Genomic DNA, 22,438 nt, shown 5'->3' on the forward strand with positions numbered 1-22,438 from the left:
TTGCAACGCCGAGACACCCCGGGCAGCCGCCCAGGAAGAACCCACTTTCCTTGTAGAGTGGGCCTTTACCGAACTCGGTAACGGCAATCCTGCCGTGGAATAAGCGTGCTGAATGGTACCTCTGATCCAGTGCGCAATAGTCTGCTTAGAAGCAGGACCCCCAATCTTGTTGGGGTCATAGAGGACAAACAAAGATTCTGTTTTCCTTATCCGAGCCGTTCTTGCAACATAAGTCCTCAACGCTCTGACGACATCCAAGGACTTTGAAACGGCTGAGGTGTCAGAAGCCACTGGCACCACCACAGGTTGGTTGATATGGAAATAAAACACATCCTTTGGAAGAAAGTGCGACGCGTTCTCAGTTCAGCTCTATCTTCATGAAAAATCAAATAAGGACTCTTGTGTGATAGAGCCCCTAATTCAGACACTCGTCTGCCTGAGCCCAAGGCCAACAGCATGACCACTTTCCAAGATAGAAACTTCAACTCTACCTCTTGTAGAGGCTCAAACCAGTCCAAATTAAGGAACTGCAACACCACATTAAGATCCCATGGCGCCGCAGGAGGCACAAAGGGAGGTTGGATGCGCAGAACCCTCTTCACGAATGTCTGGACCTCAGGAAGGGAAGCCAGCTGTTTCTGAAAGAAAATGGACAAGGCCGAAATTTGGACCTTGATAGACCCTAATCTCAAGCCAGCATCCACACCTGCCTGTAGAAATAGGAGAAGACGTCCTAATTTAAACTCCACCGCAGGAGACTTCTTGGATTCACCCCAAGATACATATTTTCTCCAAATACGATGGTAATGTTTGGACATTACCCCTTTCCTGGCCTGAAAAAGTGTGGGAATGACTTCATTGGGAATACCCTTATGGGCTAGGATCTGGTGCTCAACAGCCATGCCGTCAAAAGCAGCCGCAGTAAGTCTTGATAAACAAATTGACCCTGCTGAAGCAGGTCCTAGCGAAGAGGAAGAGGCTGAGGATCTTCCAGTAATAACTCCTGAAGATCTGGATACCAAGCCCTCCTTGGCCAGTCTGGAGCAATGAGAATTGCTGGAACCCTTGTTCTTCTGATGATCTTGAGAACTTTTGGTATTAGTGGAAGTGGAGGGAACAGATACACCGACTGAAACACCCACTGGGTCACCAGTGCATCCACTGCTATTGCTTGTGGGTCTTTCGACCTGGAATAATATTTCTGAAGCTTCTTGTTGAGACGTGATGCCATCATATCTACTTGAGGAACGCCCCAACGATCTGCTACCTCTGCAAAGACTTGGGTGGAGGCCCCATTCTCCTGGATGGAGATCGTGTCTGCTGAGGAAGTCTGCTTCCCAGTTGTCCACTCCCGGAATGAAAATTGCCGACAGAGCTTTTGCATGTCTTTCTGCCCAGAGGAGTATCTTTGTCACCTCTGCCATTGCCGCTCTGCTTTTTGTTCCGCCCTGGCGGTTTATGTAAACTACTGCCATTACATTGTCTGACTGGATCTGTATGGGACAACCTTGAAGAAGGTGTGCCGCTTGATGAAGGCTGTTGTACACAGCTCTCAATTCCAGAATGTTTATGTGAAGGAGTACTTCTTGACTTGACCATCTTCCTTGGAAGCTTTCCCCTTGCGTGACTGCTCCCCAACCTCGGAGGCTTGCATCTGTGGTCACCAGGATCCAAGTCTGAATCCGGAACCTGCGTCCCTCCAGGAGGTGAGAACTTTGAAGCCACCACAAGAGTGAAATACTGGCTTTTGTTGACAGGATTATCCTCTGGTGCATGTGTAGGTGCGATCCGGACCACTTGTCCAATAGGTCCCATTGGAACACCCTGGCATGGAATCGGCCAAATTGTAGAGCCTCGTAGGCCGCTACCATCTTCCCCAGCAGGCGGATGCACTGATGAATCGATACGCGTGCTGGTTTTAAAACTTGTTTGACCATCCTCTGGATCTCCAGAGCCTTTTCCACCGGTAGGAATACTTTCTCTGCTTCCGTGTCCAATATCATTCCCAGAAATGATAACCTCATTGTGGGTTCCAATTGTGATTTTGGAAGGTTTATGATCCAACCGTGCTGTTGAAGCACCGTCAGGGAAAGTGCAGTGTTCTGCACTAGTTTCTCCCTGGATCTCGCTTTTATGAGGAGATCGTCCAAGTATGGGATGACTTTGACTCCTTTCTTGCGAAGAAGAGCCATCATCTCTGCCATCCCTTTGGTGAATATTCTCAGAGCCGTGGAGAGCCCGAAAGGCAATGTTTGGAACTGGTAGTGTTGACTTCTGCTCCTGCGAGCCTGATGGTGTTGTATTTTTTACCTCTTCCTCGACCTCTTCCTGCGAAGAAGGGGGTTCCTTTGCCTTTTTGGACTTGTTGTGTCAAAAGGATTGCATTGTATGAGAATGAAATCCTTTCCTAGATGGAGCAGCTGCGGAAGGCAGAAATGCTGACTTGCCTGATGTAGTTGTTGAAATCATGGCATCCAGCTTGTCTCCAAAGAGGGCTTCTCCATTGTAAGGAAGCGCCTCAATATTCTGTGTCTATGTTAACAAGCGAGTTGTCACTGTCAGACCATTTTTCCACAGCGTTACCTACCCACGCACAAGCAGTGGTGGGCCTGAGCACCATTCCGTTAGCCGTATATATGGATTTTAGGGTTGTTTCTAATTTACGGTCAGCTGGATCTTTTAAAGAGGCTGAACTAGGGGCAGGCAAAAACTATTTTCTTAGACAGCCGAGAAACTGAGGTGTCTATCATTGGGGTTGTCTCCCATTTGTGCCTGTCTTCCTCAGGGAAAGGGTACGCTACACATATCCTTCTGGGAAGGGTAAATTTATTCTCAGGATTAGCCCAGGATTCTTTAAAGAACGCATTCAAATCCTTTGAAGGAGGAAAAGTCACAACCTGCTTTTTATTTAATTTAAAATAATCCTTTTCCTCTGGGACCAGTGTTGTTTCAGGAAACTCCAACACTTCTTTTATAGCAACTATCATACATTGCATGCTTTTGGCTAATTTTGGGTCTACCCCTCTCCCCAGTGTCGACGTCAGAGTCGGAATCTGTGTCTGTGTCCCCTTGCATTATTTGGGACAGAGACCTTTTCTGGGAACTGGATGGAACCCGAGTGGATGATATGGAGGGGTCAGTAAACAGTGCATCCTCCACAGACTGCCTCCAATATTTAGTCTGTTGTTCAGACTCAGAGAATTTCTTTGCAAGCATTGGCATATTCTTTTGCAACATTCTCACCCACTCCGGCTCCTTCTGAGAGGGAAGAACCACCACATTACCCTCTTGTGCATCTAAAATGGGTTCTTCCTGGGAAGAACCCTCCCCAATGTCTGACATGTTACACACTTGTACACACACACACACACACACACACACACACACACACACACCTATCACACAGGGGAGCTATTGGGGACAGACCCACACTAAAGTTTGTCAGAAAGACACAGAGGGATTTGCCAGTCCATACACTGCGCCTTATTGTAAATTGTGAAAATATTACCCACTTACAGCGCATATACCAATAATAGGCCCACAGACCTAATTATAATGAACACTCTCTGCCCCTTCTATAACACCCTGTACTTGTATCAGCGTTGTCATGAGGAGAAACAGTGTTCAGGAGCTTCACACTGGAGTTTCTGCAGGAGAAGATGGCACCCAGTGAGTGTTCTGGCAAGTCTGAGGAGAAGCCCAGCCCTTCAGCCTCAGCAATGTAATATTTATACTGGCTGGGGATGGCACATCAGCAGCTGTACATGTATGTACCCTTTTTGCCAGTGAGAGTAAGGTTTTAAAACATGCCCTCAGAGCGCTCCCCCCCTCCGCGCTCTGCACCCTTGTGCTGAGAGACATGGCACGCAGCATGCGCGTGTACCTGTATGCCGCCAACGATGACCGGAGGACAGAGACGTAACTAGCACGGGGCGAGCAGTGCACGTGCCCTGGGCGCCGTGGCAGCCCCAGCAGAGGGGGGCGCCACCGGCACGGCCCGCTCGCCCCGTGCGACTGGGATTCGGCACCGCAGCTCTCCCTGTCTCCCCCGGCTGCGGCTGGAGGGCGGCCGCCACTGTCCCCAGTTTGTTTTATTTGATATTTTTGCGGGTTACGGAGGGCAAGGGGGATTGAGGGTAAGCGCCGGCAATTACAACAGCCGCCCGCCCCCTCACCAGCAGCAGCCGCCCGCCCCCTCACCAGCAGCAGCCGCCTGCCCCCTCACCAGCAGCGCCAACCACACCTATATGGAACCAGCGGCAGCAACAGGAGCAGTTTCTCCTCCACGGATCCAGCGGTAAGATGCAGCCTCCCCTTTGGTGTGAATGTGATGGTGGGGCCCTCCAGAGTAGTGGCTGCCTGGAGTCACACCCCGGGTATATGGTAGTGACCAAAGTCTGCCCTGGATGTGGGAGGAGGGAGGTTGGATGTATGTGTGGAGATTTTATATATATATATATATATATATACAGTGTATGGCTCTATGTATGGAAGCAGTGTATGTATGGCGTCAGTGTATGGAGACTATATAACTAGCACAGGGCGAGCAGGGCACGTGCCCTGGGCGCCGTGGCAACCCCAACAGAAGGGGGCGCTCGCCCCATGCTGCTACTAGTGCCCAGTCCAGCGCTACTCCTCCAGATGTGGGAGGGCCCAGGGAGGACCTGCCGCCTGCCTCCCGCCCGCTGCTGTGAGCGCCAGTGTGCGCAGAGGAGGAGGGCCCCAGCTACGGACCTGCCGCCTGCCTCCCGCTCGCCACCGTGAGCGCCAGTGTGTGCGGAGGAGGAGGGCCCCCGCCACGGACCTGCCGCCTGCCTCCCGCCCGCCGCTGTGAGCGCCAGTGTGCGCAGAGGGCCCCGGACCTGCCACCCGCCGAATGCCTGTGGGTGATGATGGAGGGGTAAGCGCTGCACAAATGGAGGGTTGAGCAGGGGTGTGTGTGTGTGTGTGTGTGTGTGTGTGTGTGTATATGTATGTTGTTTAGGGCTAAGCAGGGGTGTGTGTGTATGTGTGTGTGTGTGTATGTGTCCAGCAATGGAGGGGTGAGCAGGGTGTGTGTGTGTGTGTGTGTGTGTGTGTGTGTATATGTTGTTGGAGGGGTAAGCAGGGGTGTGTACGTGTCCAGCAATGGAGGGGTAAGCAAGGATGTGTGTGTATGTGTGTTGCTGGAGGTGCGTGTGCCTGTTTGTGTGTCCAGCACTGGTGGGGTAAGGACGAGTGTGCGTGTGTCTGGCTTGGAGGGGTAAGCAGAAGTGTGCGTGTGTGTGTGTGTGTACACTTGGAGGGCTAAGCAGGAGTATGTGTGTGTTTCTGTGTGTGTATGTGTGTGTCCGGTGCTGGAGGGGTAAGCAGGAGTATGCGTGTGTTTCTGTGTACATGTGTGTCTGGCGCTGGAGGGGTAAGCAGGAGTATGCGTGTGTACGTGTGTGTCCGGCGCTGGACCGTTGGAGGAGGACACAGTGGTGGTGACAGACAGTGTAAGTGTGTGTTTGTGTACATAATGTTTGTGTGTATGTCTTCTATGTGTGTATATTTTCTATCTGTGTGTATATTTATGTGTGTATGTGTTCAGTGTGTTTGCGTATATTGTGTATTTTCTGTGTATGTGTTTCATGTGTGTGTTTTATGTATGTGTGTGTGTGTGTGTGTGTTTGTGTGTGTATTTATCTATCTATCTATCTATCTATATATATATATATATATCGAAGTAGCGGCAGACCCGGAAGTTTATATATATTTTTATATATTTTTTTTAATTAGCAGACAGCAGCAGCACGTAGGAAGGAGCCCTGGAGGACTCACCGAGGAGGAGCGGAGACATGCGCACCAGCTGAAGAGACGCGAGGGAGCGTCTCTAGGACGTAAGAGAAACATGAGCAGCCTATAATATAATGGAGGGAAAAGAAATAATGCCAGTGTCAGTGGACAGATCAGATACGTAAGAGAAAATATGTTAAACATGAGTCAGGACAGTGGTTCAGTGGTTCACTGAAGTGGTTAAGTGGATATAATAGACATTACGTATGAAAGCAAAGGAGAAGCATGAGGAAAGAAATCGGGAGACAAGGAGGACAGAGACGTCAGCACAGGAAACATGATGGGCATGGGGTGTGGTACTAAGCAGGATGGAGTGATACAAGAAGGGGTAACAGTCACCAAGGTGCACACAAAATTGACCATCACTTTGGGAAATGTGGCAGAACTCTCGTCAATTTGGAGGCAGACACGTGAAAGCTAGAGCCAGATTATATGCTGTGTGCATGTTTTATGTGTGTGTGTGTGTGTGTGTGTGTGTGTGTGTGTGTGTGTGTGTGTGTGTGTGTGTAGATATTACTGTATTGGCCTGATTCTGAGTCACACATTCTGCATATGCCACTGTATACACGCATCTTTGTGTATGCTGCGCCCCAGCTGCTCTGCCTGCAAATGGAGCAGTTACTACATACAGCATATACAGTGAATTCGCACCACTCAGAATGGTAACACTGGCAACAGACCCACAACACGTCCAGATAACTGTTCTCTTCCATGCATACACCCAGTTGTGACCAGAAACGCCCATATCATGTACAGCAAGTAACAGCTGAGACCCGCTAACTGAGAGTCACCCCTGCATGTGTAACGCGCCGGGGTTGGCGGGGTTTGAGAGAGATATCACAGGTAGGCTATGTGATGGACCTTTCCCCTGGAATGTTTCTCCCTGTACCTTGTCCTATGGTACTGTGTTTAGAGAGGTAGGATATAGTAATACAAAACAGGAGTGAGTCAGCTATTCCAATAGGATGTCTTTTTATTGAGCCATAATTGCTTAATTGGCTTTAAATTTGAAGAATCACAAAAATAATTCAGCATTAAAGAACAAAGAGAAGACAATTGGCTACAGTTCACACCATAAAGGATCATTCAATATGCAAAAGACAATCGATTTAAATCACAGAATAAGGGCAAATTATAATTAAAATCACAGATTAGCATGTTGTAATTGGAATCACAGATATAAGCATATGATATTTGGAATTACAGTCTATAATGTGGCCATGGGGAGAGTGATGAAAAACACATTCAGCAATAACAAACACTAACTTTTTAGCCTTTCCTAGCCAAGGTACAATGATCTTCACTGGCAATAAATGTTGGAGCTCTTGTAGAATTCTGTAGTGACACAGCATGTCAATTGGCACACAGTTGTATGGACGATCCTTGGTTGTGATAGCGACAAAATGTTTCTCAGTATTATCCAAAGAGGGTGTAGCTAGCGAAGGGATTGTAGTGTCTCTTGACAAATTTACCTCAATCAACAATGAGGGTCTTTAGGTTGAACAAACCCAGTCTCTCTTAGTTACAGGGCTTTACTTATTATCACTGACCTGAGTTGGGAGTGTTGAGAACTCGGGGGTTCTTCCGATGGTCGGGAAGAGGAACCACAGCTGGGTCGGAGTAGAGATGGCCGGATATAGGTTTTCCTCATGCAGAACTTTAACAGTTATAATTGGTGTAAAACGCTAAAGAACTTTATGATAAGAAGGATTTGAGCACGATGCTGAAGCACATAGAAGAATGGGAACTTGTGAGCAATGTCGAAAGACACGGAAGAATTTGTGAGCGATGTTTAAAGACACTGAAGAATGCAGAACTTGTGAGCGATGTTTAAAGACACTGATGAACTTGTGAGCGATGTTTAAAGACACTGATGAACTTGTGAGCGATGATGAAAGACACTGATGAACTTGTGAGCGATGATGAAAGACACTGAAGCATGAAGAACTTGTGAGCGATGTTTAAAGACGCTGATGAACTTGTGAGCGATGGTTAAAGACACTGATGAACTTGTGAGCGATGGTGAAAGACACTGATGAACTTGTGAGCGATGGTGAAAGACACTGAAGCATGAAGAACTTGTGAGCGATGTTTAAAGACACTGATGAACTTGTGAGCGATGGTGAAAGACACTGATGAACTTGTGAGTGATGGTGAAAGACACTGAAGCATGAAGAACTTGTGAGCGATGTTTAAAGACACTGATGAACTTGTGAGCGATGGTTAAAGACACTGAAGAATGCTGGAGACGCAGAGGTCTGTGCGGCAAAGGGGTACCAGAGCTTGTAAGCAGTAGTAGGAGTCACTTTGCCCACCGGAACTCTGGGGTTTTCAAAGCAGTAGCAGGTAACCATACAGGCAGGAGCACTGGAGTCACTTTCAGGGAAAGAGAAGATACTCAGGCGCCGGGGCTCTGCCCGGCATCTGCTTTTGAACTTCCCGCCCCGGTTTGCTTGGCGGGGAGGAAGAGAGCCGATGACGTCACCCGCCCACCTCCGTGGACGCTGGACGCGCCGGCGCCGCCCATTCCCCGGAAAACCGCCGGGACCAGCGGCAATGGACGCCGGGACCCAGAGCTCACCAGCGGGGACAACCGCCAGGCAACCCAGCGCACCCGGAGAGGCAAGCGCGGTGGCTGCGGCGTTGTGACAGTACCCCCTCCTCTAGGAGTGGCCCCTGGACACTTCCCTGGCTTCGTTCGATGTTTAGAATGGAAGATTCGAACTAGTCGAGGAGCAATGACCTCAGAGGCCTTTACCCAACTTCTTTCTTGAGGTCCATAACCCTTCCATTCTACCAAATACTGTAGATTCTTGTGATAGTAACGAGAGTCCAGTATGGTTTTGATCTCAAATTCTGTTCCAGACTCGGTCTCAACTGGGGTTGGACTAGAAGACTCCGAGTGGAAACGATTTAAAATGAGAGGACGAAGGAGAGAAACATGGAAAGAATTTGGTACCCGAAAGTGAGAAGGCAAACCCAATTTGCAGACAACAGGATTCAGGACTTGCACGATGGGATAAGGGCCAATGAATCTCGGAGCAAACTTCATAGTGGGTACTTTTAAACTAAGATTGCGGGTAGAGAGCCATACCCTGTCGCCAACCTTGTATTGAGGAGCTGCCCGCCGTTTCTTGTCCACAAAGAACTTGTATCGGCTGGAGACTTTCTTGAGATTAACATGAAACCTACTCCAAATCTGGCTGAAGTGCTGAAGAGCGGAAGTTGCAGCAGGAACATCCTTTAAGGGAAGGAGTGGTAATTCAGGAACTCGTGGATGGAGTCCATAATTGATGAAGAATGGAGACTCGCCAGTGGAGGAGTGGTACAGATGATTATGGGCAAACTCAGCCCAGGACAACAGTTCTACCCAGTCGTCCTGCGAAGGAGAGAGATAAACACGAAGAAAAGTCTCCAAATCCTGGTTGATATGATCGGTTTGCCCATTGGTTTGCGGATGGTAGGCAGACGAGAACTTGAGCTTTATTTGTAAGGCTGAGCAAAGAGCCCTCCAAAATCTTGCTGTGAACTGCACCCCCCGATCCGAGATCACCTCCTGAGGTAACCCGTGCAGGCGGAAGTGTTCTCGGATGAATAGCAGAGCCAACTTAGGAGCTGTTGGCATACCAGTCAACGGGTCGAAATGCGCCATTTTTGAAAAGCGGTCAACAATCACCCAGATGGTATTACAACCCTTGGAGAGGGGTAACTCGGTAATGAAGTCCATAGAAATATGGGTCCAGGGTTTTCTAGGAATGGATAGTGGACGAAGCAAGCCAGCAGGAGGCAGACGAGGAGTTTTGTGCTGGGCACATTGAGGACAAGAATTAACATAATCTTGTATATCCTTCTTCATGGTGTCCCACCAATACGACCTTCGCAGAAACTCGCACATTTTTTGAACTCCTGGGTGACCGGTGAACTTGGAGACATGGGCCCACTGCAGTAACTTTGGACGGAATTCCACTGGTACAGACATTCTCCCAGGAGGAGGACCTAAAGAAGTGGGAGCTGCAGAAATGGTGACTGGACTAAGAATTAGACTTTTCTCAAAGGAATTCTCTTCATCCGAGGCCGTGAGTGAACGAGACAAAGCATCAGCTTTAGCATTGAGAGACCCAGCCCGGTACTTGATAACAAACGAGAACCAAGTGAAGAAGAGCGCCCATCTAGCTTGACGGGGATTTAAGCACTGGGCAGTTTTGATATACAATAAGTTCTTGTGATCGGTGTAAATGGTGATTAGATGTTTAGCACCTTCCAGTAAGTACCTCCATTCCTCTAGGGCGGATTTTATTGCCAGAAGTTCCTGATCTCCAATAGTGTAGGGGGAGAACTTACGAGAATGAAAAGAGAGGCTGAGTCCAATCCCGAATGGCAGTAAGTTTTTCCGGATCCATACGAAGCTCCGTACCCGAGATGACATAACCGAGGAACGGAATTAAAGGAACCTCAAAGGTACATTTGGAAATCTTGCCGTAGAGACGGTTTTTCCGTAGGCGGAGAAATACTTCTTTGACCTGTAGTCAATGCTCTGCAAGATTCTTGGAAAATATTAGAATGTCATCCAAGTACACCACTACGCTTTGGTATAACATATCTCGGAAGATTTCATTTACAAAACCCTGGAAAACAGCAGGAGCATTGCTGAGGCCGAATGGCATTACCAGATATTCGTAATGCCCATCCCTGGTATTGAAGGCAGTCTTCCATTCGTCCCCCTGTCGGATGCGAATAAGATTATAAGCCCCTCTCAAGTTGAGTTTAGTAAAGGCGTGGGCTCCACGAACCCTATCGAATAGCTCAGTGATTAGCGGCAGGGGGTATTTATTTTTGATGGTGATATCGTTTAAGCCACGATAGTCGATACATGGTCTTAACCCCCCGTCCTTCTTCTTCACGAAAAAGAAACCTGCTCCAGCCAGGGAAGTAGAGGGGCGGATGAATCCTTTCAGAAGATTAGATTTAATATAATCTGACATAGCTTGGGTCTCGGGTAATGACAGGGGATATGTGCGACCCCGAGGTGGCATCTTTCCTGGGATAAGCTCAATGGGACAGTCCCAGGGCCTATGGGGTGGTAACTGATCGGCCGCCTGCTCAGAGAACACATCTGTAAACTCCCGATAGGCCTCTGGAATGAGCTCTTCATCCGATCTGGCAGATGCACGGAGTGGATAAACGGGAGTGAGGCAATTAGAGTGACAAAACGAACTCCAGGATAGAATTTGTGACGACTTCCAGTTGACATGGGGGTTATGAATTTTGAGCCAAGGCAACCCGAGAACAAGATCGTGAGGCATTTCTGGAATTACTAAAAACTCCAAAAGTTCTTGATGCAGAGCTCTGACCTGTAACTTGATTGGCTCTGTGCGACTTGTAATGAGACCATTGGATATTCTGGTACCATTGATAGCGGTCAACGTAATAGGTCGTTTGATGGACTGCAGCTTTAGGCCCAAACTCTGAGCACAAGAAAGAGAAATAAAATTCCCTGCAGCCCCAGAGTCCAGTAGGGCGTTAAAAGACTTGGCATTTGACTCGAAAAACAAAGATACAGAGAGTAGGCAATCCACCATCGGAGAAGATTTGGACGTGACCCCCAACTTGACTCCTCCAGAACAAGCTAGGCCTGCCCGTTTCCCGGACGGGACTTGCAGAACTTGAAGTGATCCGCAGCTCCGCAGTAGAGGCAAAGTTTACCCTCCCGTCGACGCTGTCGTTCCTCCGGAGACAACCGGGATCGGTTGATTTGCATCGGTTCGTCTGGACTCGGTACAACCGTTTACTTAGAGGGAGGGACCCGGAACCTGGATCGATCTGACCGGCTGCGTTCGCTTCCACGCTCCTGCATGCGAAGGTCCACTTTGACGCAAAGTGAGATCAATTCTTCTAAAGGATCCGGCAGATCCCTCGTAACCAGCTCATCTTTCAGACGATCAGAGAGCCCGTTCCAAAAAGCGGCCCTGAGGGCGTTGTTATTCCAGCGCAATTCAGAGGCAATGGTCTGAAAATGAACCACGTACTGTCCGACTGAGCGGGAGCCCTGACGGACACGGAGTAAGTCGGAAGAAGCAGTAGTTGTTCTGCCGGGCTCATCGAAGATCCTACGAAAGGATGCAATGAAATTGGTGTAACTAGAAACCAATGGATCTGACCGTTCCCATAACGGGGACACCCAATCCAAGGCTGACCCTTCGAGCAAAGAAATAATATATGCCACTTTGGATCGATCCGTAGGGAAATTGTGTGAAAGAAGCTCAAAGTGCACCTCGCACTGATTAAGAAAACCTCGGCAATTCTTTGGATTGCCAGTATAACAAGAGGGAGTGGGAAGCTGAAGGCGGGACCTAATTCCAGCCGAGGATTGGGCATTACTGGGAACGGGCACTGGAGCGGATACCGGAACAGGAGCCGGAACTACTGAAACCAGGGAGGCCTGAATTTGATCCAGACGGCCGGATAGTTCCTGGAGATACTGCATCACCTGGCCCTGTGCCGCCTCCTGACTCTGAACTTGAGATGCCAAATTTTGGATGGCGCTTGACTCTGGGTTCCGATCCCCCGGGTCCATGGGGCCTGAGTATACTATCAGTGACCTGAGTTGGGAGTGTTGAGAACTCGGGGGTTCTTCCGATGGTCGGGAAGAGGAACCACAGTAGAGATGGCCGGATATAGGTTTTCCTCATGCAGAATTTTAACAGTTATAATTGGTGTAAAACGCTAAAGAACTTTATGATGAGAAGGATTTGAGCACGATGCTGAAGCACATAGAAGAATGGGAACTTGTGAGCAATGTCGAAAGACACGGAAGAATTTGTGAGCGATGTTTAAAGACACTGAAGAATGCAGAACTTGTGAGCGATGTTTAAAGACACTGATGAACTTGTGAGCGATGTTTAAAGACACTGAAGAATGAAGAACTTGTGAGTGACGTTTAAAGACACTGATGAACTTGTGAGCGATGATGAAAGACACTGATGAACTTGTGAGCGATGGTGAAAGACACTGAAGCATGAAGAACTTGTGAGCGATGTTTAAAGACACTGATGAACTTGTGAGCGATGGTTAAAGACACTGATGAACTTGTGAGCGATGGTGAAAGACACTGATGAACTTGTGAGCGATGGTGAAAGACACTGAAGCATGAAGAACTTGTGAGCAATGTTTAAAGACACTGATGAACTTGTGAGCGATGGTTAAAGACACTGATGAACTTGTGAGCGATGGTGAAAGACACTGATGAACTTGTGAGCGATGGTTAAAGACACTGAAGAATGCTGGAGATGCAGAGGTCTGTGCGGCAAAGGGGTACCAGAGCTTGTAAGCAGTAGTAGAAGTCACTTTGCCCACCGGAACTCTGGGGTTTTCAAAGCAGTAGCAGGTAACCATACAGGCAGGAGCACTGGAGTCACTTTCAGGGAAAGAGAAGATACTCAGGCGCCGGGGCTCTGCCCGGCGTCTGCTTTTGAACTTCCCGCCCCGGTTTGATTGGCGGGGAGGAAGAGAGCCGATGACGTCACCCGCCCACCTCTGTGGACGCTGGACGCGCCGGCGCCGCCCATTCCCCGGAAGACCGCCAGGACCAGCGGCAACGGACGCCGGGACCCGGAGCCCACCAGCGGGGACGACCGCCAGGCGACCCAGCGCACCCGGAGAGGCAAGCGCGGTGGCTGCGGCGTTGTGACACTTATACTTGCAGAAATAACTCAGTTTTTTTTATAATAAATGTCTTGCTTGCACTTGCATAAAAACTCAATCTTTAATATCCCAACAGCATCAATGCAGGGGAAAAGGTTGTCTTTAATAACCCCTTGGTAGGGTTTATCTTGTGGATTATGGCGCTGTGCTGTCCGCACCCTTCTAACACTGCACATCGGGGGACAATGGATACTTTAGCTGCATGTCAAACCTGCCCATGGCTTTGGTCACTCATTTTCCAATGTACTCACTCAGACCCTTACAGCAGAGGATTTCACTTGCTGGACCAGTTTTCAACAATTCCTCGCTGTCACAAGATGGCTGCGGTGTCCACGCCTTTCACTAGGCCTGGCAGTATCCAATCTCCAGCTGAGATGTCTCAACACTCGCTCACCCGGCACTTGGCTCTATGGCAGCACCCCGCTGCTTACATTCTGCAGCCCTTCTCTCACATCCCAGCGTGACCCTGTGACTGACACTCGTTCTCAGCTCCCGCTCTGCTCCTCGCTCAGCATGTATCCAGCACCTCCAGTCTCCAGTTGACTCCTCACCCTTCCCTCAAGGCTGCTCTGCTCACAAGCTTCCCTGCCCAATCAGCTTTTCGCATTCAAACCATATGATCGGACCAGGGTCCTCGCTTAACTCCAACATTTTCCGGGGTACCACACATGCACAAAGATACGTATATACACACTCCATGAGCCGTATGCAAACAATCACTTGATTCATCCATATTCTGCGCTTTGTGTAATCTGAATCAGACCCTGTATGCTGGCTTGTATCAGAACTATTATAATATAAATAATATAAATAATGAAAATATTTTACATCTGATTGTCTATTGGCAGTAAGTCAATGTTTTTTTTATCTACATAAAAAAGTGAGAGACCGCAGAATGGTCCACATGGGAGATCAAGCTTTTAAAATAGTATAATACAACACATTAATTTACCTAGATATTGTGTATTTCTCCATCACAATGCTGTAAATTAAGTGGATACAATATATGTGAATAGGTGAAAATGATCAATTCTAGTGACTATGAGGGTCATTCAGACCTGATCGTAACAGCAAATTTGTTAGCAGTTGAGCAAAACCATGGGGGTCATTCCGAGTGGATCGCTAGCTGTTTCGTTCGCTGCGCAGCGATCAGGCAAAAATTTGTCACTTCTGCGCATGCGGCGCAATGCTCACGCACGTCGTACTCTTACAATGAACAATGTAGTTTCACACAAGGTCTAGCGAAGCTTTTCAGTCGCACTGCTGGCCTCAGAGTGATTGACATGAAGTGGGCGTTTCTGGATGTCAACTGACCGTTTTCAGGGAGTGTTCAGAAAAACGCAGGCGTGCCAGGAAAAACGCAGGCGTGGCCGGGCGAACGCAGGGCGTGTTTGTGACATCAAAACAGGAACTGAATAGTCTGAAGTGACCGAAAGCGCTGAGTAGGTCTGAAGCTACTCTGAAACTGCACCAAATTATTTTGTAGCCGCTCTGCGATCCTTTCGTTTGCACTTCTGCTAAGCTAAAATACACTCCCAGTGGGAGGCGGTATAGCACTTGCACGGCTGCTAAAAACTGCTAGCAAGCGAACAACTCGGTATGACCCCCCATGTGCACTGCAGGGGGGGGCAGATAAAACATGTGCAGAGAGAGTTAGATTTGGGTGCGTTATTTTGTTTCTGTGCAGAGTAAATACTGGCTTCTTTATTTTTACACTGCAATTTAGATTTCAGTTTGAACACACCCCAAATCTAACCCTCGCTGCGCATGTGATATCTGCCCCCCTGCAGTGCACATGGTTTTGCCCAACTGCTAACAAATTTGCTGCTACGATCAGGTCTGAATTACCCCCATAGTTAGGGAAAATTGGGGGTAATTCCGAGCTATGATCAGGCACTCAGACCCCCCCCCCCCCCCCCCCCCCCCCCCGCAGAAATGCAAAGGCATAGCACAGCGGCGATGCTTTCGCATTTCAGGAGTAACTCTCGGCCAGTGCAGCTCCTGTGGCTGGCCGGGAGAACCTCTTCGCTGCCCGGGTCGCAGCGGCTGCGGATGACATCACGCAGCCCTCGCGGCCTGCCCCCCCAATAGTCCTCCCATGCCTGCTTTGGCCGGACTGCGCCGCCGTCCAGCCCCCTCCCGCCCAGCGACCACCTCTGCCCGTCAATCAGGCAGAGGCGATCGCTAGGCAACGACGGCCGCCAGCCGTCTGGCAGGCGCCGACGCACTGCGGCACCGGCGCATGCGCAGTTCCGACCCGATCACTGTGCTGTGATAAACTGCAACGAGCGATCAGGTCGGAATGATCCCCATAGTTCCTTGTTTCACTGATATGTTCTATATAAGGAGATGTTTCTTTTCTCCAATGGATAGTCTAGAACAGTGACATCTGTACTTTTCCTTCTTGGATAATCTAAATTCCAGTACATGGCTTGCTCCCACTGGCAGGGTATGTGGTGAGATAACGGCGGTGAAAATATATTCTAACAAAAACTAACATTCGCTAAAGAAAAAGATTAAATAAAACGAAAGAAAAATAATACAGCAGTCATGTTTAAGATTCCATTCTAGATTAGAAGTGAATGTTTGAGGTCAAGCATGTGGCTTTGTTAGGAACAGAGATGTTATTTTCTGGTTTTGTTCTTCCCTGAGGCTCACCTCTACCCCCCAGGGGCTGCCAGACATTCCAGTGCATGAAGCAGACAGACACAAGTGCCAATAATGGCATCATAGGAGAGACATGACTATCAGACAACTACACATCTCGTACAGCTGGGCAGGCGGCAGTCTCTTTCACCTAAATACCAACTCTTGAAAAGCATTTAATAATGTCATAAATAACAGATACTGTCCAAGTTGCAGCACTGACCCAGACTTACAGGATAGGTCCCTGGAAGCTCAACAACCAACAAACAATGAGCTGTCATCTGTCTAATGCACGTTATAAAATGAAACAGGGGGGCTGATTCAGAGATGGACACAGTAAGCATCACTTTGTATGGAGCGGCTGTGCTAAAATATGTAAAAGCAACAGCAGGTGCCCACTGCAGGCTTCTGTGAGCCGCTGCTGCATCAAATCAACTGCGTGACTACCGGACATCTGAGTAACCCTCCGGGGATGTCCGGGTAAATCATGTAGCCATTATCAGTGAAGCTGCGGCCAAGAGCGCAGCCTATTATATGGAACTGACACCCCCCAATTTGTCAAGAACTCCCCACCCTACCCCCATATGGCTGGAGTCCATCAATTTGGCTGGGGCATCCGGGGCACTGCGAGTGACATCAAAGTGCGCAGTGTGGCTTCTGTTTATGCGCAGATCTTGCACCATCAGAGATATGCGTTAATATTGAGTTAACGTACATCTCTGAATCAGGCCCAGACTATCTGATTGGTTTCTTAGGCATAGTGCAAAGTTTGTACCTACATGTAATGTTATATAAGTCCTAGAGGCCCATTTATAAATTTTGGTTTTTTTTTACCCGATAACTCAGGGGCGTAGCTGTGATGTTAGTGTATTTGAATGCTTAATATTTGTAGACACTCCCTTACTAATCTGTGTAAGCCTGAATCTTCAGTGATGGTCCCTGGGACCAGGGGGATGCTGGGAAGTGGGTGGTGCCTGGAGTTGGTGAGGGAATAAACAGCACAGCAGTGAACTCACATGTCTCTGTGTCCTGATGACTGGATTTACAAACATATGAACAAAACATGGTGTCAGAAGAAGTTTAACTTGGACTGCTAGTGCTCTCAGAGTGTGAAAGAATCCTGCAGCAGTCTGTGGCTGTGATACTCTGTGTCTGCAAAGCCTGCCGTGTGCTCCTCTCTTCAAACAGTGAGTAACCATGGATAAACTAGCTCCTCCAACCGGCATGCTGATGTCTGGTAACTTGTCTGAAAACTGGAAAAGATTTAAGCAAAGGTTTAATATATATCTTGCTGCATGTGGAGCTGATACAGAGGCTGACAAAACGAAGGCAGCCATTTTCCTCCATGTGATAGGAGAGGATGTGCTGGACATTTATAATAGTTTTCAGTTTGATGAGGGGCATAATATGGTGCTATCTTCTATAATGCAAAAGTTTGAAGATTACTTTGTGCCAAGGAAAAATGTGACATATGAAAGATATAAGTTTTTCACATGTGATCAGAAGTCTGGAGATGGATTTGATAAGTTTGTTACAGAGCTGCAATCACTCAGTAAAACCTGTGAGTTTGGTGATTTAAAGGATTCACTGATTAGAGATCGTATTGTCTGTGGAATACCTGATAATGGACTCAGAGATTGCTGAGAGAGCAAGACCTAACACTAGACAAGGCAGTGACTATGTGTAGATCTGCAGAAATAACTAGATTTCAAGCCAAAATGTTACACAAGGAAGTTGATGCTGATGTACATGTAGTGCAGAACACAGAGCCAAGCAAACCTCCATTCTCAAGAATGAAGCAGTCTAAGCCACAGTCTAATAAGGAAATGTGTAGTAGATGTGGAAATGCTCACAATCCTAAAATGTGCCCGGCTTATGTTAAAACCTGCATGAAATGTGGTAGACTTAATCACTTTGCCAAATGCTGTAAAATGAAAAGTGAAACCAAAGTGCATGCTATTAAACAACAGAGGAATTCTTTGTGGATTGCATTGAACTTTGCAGTGCAGATAAGAAAGAATGGATTGTCCCTTTAACTGTGAACGAGATTGTCATTCCCTTTAAGCTTGATACTGGCGCGCAGGTGAATTTAATATCGTTTCAAGACTATAAGACTTTTAGAGTAAAACCTAAAATTCATCCAGCCAAAGTGAAAGTTACAGGGTACACTGGGGAGGAAATTCCTGTGAAAGGTACATGCTTAGTGACACTGAAATATAAGGGACAACAGTTTAAAACATCTCTACTGATTGTGGATAAAAATGTGCAACCAATTCTAGGATTAAGTTCCTGTGAGAAACTAAGCTTGCTAAAGAAAGTTTTTATGGTGACATCACAAGTAGAAGATGACTGCAAATTGATGTTTACAGAATACAGAGACTTGTTTGAAGGTCTAGGTTGTTTGCCTGGAGAGCATAAAATAAATATAGACACGCAAGTTTCTTCAGTGATACACCCCTGTAGAAAAGTGCTGTTTGCGCTGAGAGAAAAACTGAAACAAGAGTTAAATCGCATGGAAGCCTTGGGTGTGATACAGAAAGTTGATGAGCCTACTGAATGGGTAAGCTCCTTAGTAATTGTTGAAAAGAAAAATGGACAACTCAGAATATGTCTAGACCCCAGAGATTTAAACAAAGCTATTAAACGAGAACATTTCAAACTACCAACCAGAGATGAAATCATGTCGCAATTTGCGGGAGCAAAATGGTTCAGTAAATTGGACGCATCTTCAGGATTCTGGCAAATGAAGCTAGATGAGGCCAGCTCAAAGCTTTGTACATTTAATACACCAGAAGGTCGATACAGATTTCTTCGACTACCATGTAGAATATTGTCTGCTCCAGAAGTATATCACAAAAAGATATACATGATTTTTGAGCATATTCCAGGTGTTGAAACAATGATGGATGACATTATTGTCTGGGGATCTACAAAGGAAGAACATGATTCTAGATTGAGACAAGTAATGGAACTTGTCAAGAAAGTGAATCTAAAGCTAAACAAGGACCAATGTGAATTTGGCGTGAATACACTTACCTTTATGGGCGACGTGGTCTCGGATCAAGGTGTAAAACCAGACCCAAGGAAAATATCAGCCATAGTGAACATGGAACGTCCTAACAACAAAGACGACGTCAGAAGATTCCAAGGAATGATTACTTACTTAGGAAAGTTTATTTCTCAACTCTCTGAACGAACAGCCTCTCTTAGATGGTTGTTGGACAAAGATAACGAGTGGATGTGGTCACATGAACAAGAAGAAAGTTGGCAAAACTTGAAACAGATCATTACAGAGCAACCAGTGTTAAAATTCTTTGATCCTGTGAAAAGAATAAGAATTTCAGCAGATGCTTCGCAATTTGGCCTAGGCTCAGTGCTGTTACAAGAACATGAGGATACATGGCAACCAGTAATCTATGCCTCAAGAGCACTGACAAGTGCTGAAACAAGGTATGCTCAGATAGAAAAAGAACTTCTAGCGATCACATATGCATGTGAGCGATTTCATCAGTTTGTGTATGGTCAAACATTTACAGTGGAAACTGACCACAAGCCATTGATAGCTATCATGACTAAATCATTACATGACTGTCCCATGAGAATTCAACGAATGCTTATCAGACTACAGAAATATGATGTACACTTGCTGTACTGTCCTGGCGAATACATGTACATTGCTGATACACTTTCTCATGCTGTGGACAAAAGTGAAGGTTCCAAAAGTCTAATGGATGAAGAGATAGAAGCCTATGTTAATTTGATCGTAGCTTCTCTACCAGTGTCTCTTGCAAGACAAGAACAGATTAGGAAAGAAACTGAGACAGATGACACAATGAAAGTGTTGAAAGATATCATTCTGAAAGGTTGGCCAGCAGAAAAACCATGCGTGCCCGCTGTCTATCCATGATTATTGGATGTACCGCAGTGACCTTACAAATGCAATAGGTTTGTCATACCTGCACGACTAAGAAAAACTATGCTGTGCAAGATACATGAAGGCCACTTAGGAGAAGAAAAATGTAAGCGGAGAGCGCGTGAAGTTATGTATTGGCCAAGAATGAACCAAGACATAGTACAGACTACAGCTACATGTGAATTATGTCTTACGTATAGACCGAAACAACAAGTCGAGCCACTGAGTCCTCACGCAGTGCCAGAGAGACCATACCAGAAAGTTGGCGCAGATTTGTTTGATTGTAATGGGAAAACGTACATTGTCGTGACTGATTATTACTCTAACTACCCTGAGGTGAAGACACTACATACAACTACTAGTAAAGCCGTAATCAATTGCATGAAGTCAATCTTTGCAAGGCATGGTGTTCCTATGGAAGTGTTCACTGACAATGGTCCTCAGTTTTCCAGTGCTGAATTTAGACAATTTGCTGATGAGTGGGAATTTGTCCATACTACGTCAAGTCCCCACTATCCACGCTCAAATGGGTTGGTGGAAAGTTCAGTAAAAACTGTAGAGTCTCATGAAAAAAGCTCAAGAAGGTAAAGAAGATTTCTACAAAAGTCTTTTAATCTACCGCAGTACACCTTTACAGAATGGACTTTCTCCTGCACAAATGCTGATTGTAAGGAGGATTAGAGCAAATCTCCCGATACATGATGAACTGCTTAATACACATAACTCAGCGTTGGTCAGACTGAGTAAGGAACGTCAACAGGGGAAACAGAAACTGATCCATGACAGGCGAGCAAAAAGCTTATCTGATCTAAAATCGGGTGACCAAGTCCGTCTCAGAGATCACGAGAAAGGTATTTGGGTGCAGAAAGGTATTGTGCAAGCACAAGTAGCACCAAGATCTTATACTATACGTACAGAGCATAGAACGGAAGTAAGAAGAAATCGGGTGGATTTAAGATCTCAACCTAACCATAATGAAGACAACATGACTGAAGAATACCCTTCATCTGACATGTATGATGATCCTCATAATGGTGAACAAACCACGATTCTAGAAAGGTCCAACATGGTAGATGAAACACAGACTGTGTATGAAAGACCCAAATGGGAAATATGCAGACCTGAGAGACTCATTGAAACGTGTTAGATGATGTTCTTAATATGACGTTGTTAATTGTTGCATTGAAGCGTACAAGGCTTATCTTTAAAGAATAGAGGATGTGATGTTAGTGTATTAGAATGCTTAATATTTGTAGACACTCCCTTACTAATCTGTGTAAGCCTGAATCTTCAGTGATGGTCCCTGGGACCAGGGGGATGCTGGGAAGTGGGTGGTGCCTGGAGTTGGTGAGGGAATAAACAGCACAGCAGTGAACTCACATGTCTCTGTGTCCTGATGACTGGATTTACAAACATATCAACAAAACAGTAGCGAGGGTGGAACTTGAGCTCCAGGCGCCGTTGGGGACAAAAGGCATCGGCTCTCTGTAACAGAGCTGGGAGCCGGGACTCAGAGAAGGAGATGACTAGAAGAGAGAGAGGGTGTGGCCACCACACTGCCTGCATGTTCTATATCACTGATTGCAGTGCAGAGAGTCCAGTTCCGTGCAGTATGGTGTGTTGTGCACATCAGATATCAGGTCTGAATTGGCCCCTTAGTACATTTGAAGATGCGATAAAACCCCCGAAAACTGTGCTAATTTTCTGGTTTCGTTCTTCCCCAAGGCACACCTCTACCCCCCAGGGGCTGCCAGACATTCCAGTGCATGAAGCAGACAGACACAAGTGCCAATAATAGCATCATAGGAGAGACATGACTATCGGACAACTACACATCTCGTACAGCTGAGCAGGCAGCAGTCTCTTTCACCTAAATAACAACTCCTGAAAAGAGTTTAATAATGTCATAATAAATAGAGATGAGCGGGTTCGGTTCTCACCGAACTTCACCACCCGAGCCCAGAACCGAGTCAGACTCTGGTTTTCCTGCCTGTCTCGGAAACCAGAACGAGGCAAAACGTCAGCATCCCGCAGTCGGATTCTTGGGGGTTTGGATTCCATATAAGGAGCCACGCGTCGCCGCCATTTTCACTCCTGCACTGGAGAGTGTAGAGAGAGGACGTGTCTCCATCCTCAGTGTCCTGCATCAGTTCAGTGGTAGTGTCTTGTGCTGCATCAGTCCAGTCACAGTGGTTGTGTCCTCTGCTGCGATATGTCCAGTGCTGCTGTATAAGTCCAGTCCAGTGGTGCTGTGTTGTTCTGCATCAGTCCAGTCACAGTGGTGGTGTCCTCTACTGCCATATGTCCAGTGCTGCTGTATAAGTCCAGTCCATTGCAGTGGTGCTATGTTGTCCTGCATCA

The 22,438-nt window shown here is 47.0% G+C and overlaps 1 long non-coding RNA gene across 2 annotated transcripts in view; it reads left to right on the forward strand.

Moving 5' to 3' along the window:
* LOC134935523 (uncharacterized) overlaps positions 1-22,438 on the forward strand; it is a 97,088-nt gene that overhangs the window by 61,594 nt on the left and 13,056 nt on the right. Inside the window, exons 1-2 of one of the 2 annotated variants that reach the window (XR_010180219.1) lie at positions 4,760-4,900; positions 5,761-5,861. This is a non-coding gene — a long non-coding RNA (uncharacterized LOC134935523). Of the gene's footprint in view, positions 1-4,759; positions 4,901-5,760; positions 5,862-22,438 lie in introns of those variants that run through there. The other variant, XR_010180220.1, reaches the window with a different exon arrangement.

Source organism: Pseudophryne corroboree, chromosome 6 (assembly GCF_028390025.1).
Source record: "Pseudophryne corroboree isolate aPseCor3 chromosome 6, aPseCor3.hap2, whole genome shotgun sequence".
NCBI classification, from domain to species: domain Eukaryota; kingdom Metazoa; phylum Chordata; class Amphibia; order Anura; family Myobatrachidae; genus Pseudophryne; species Pseudophryne corroboree.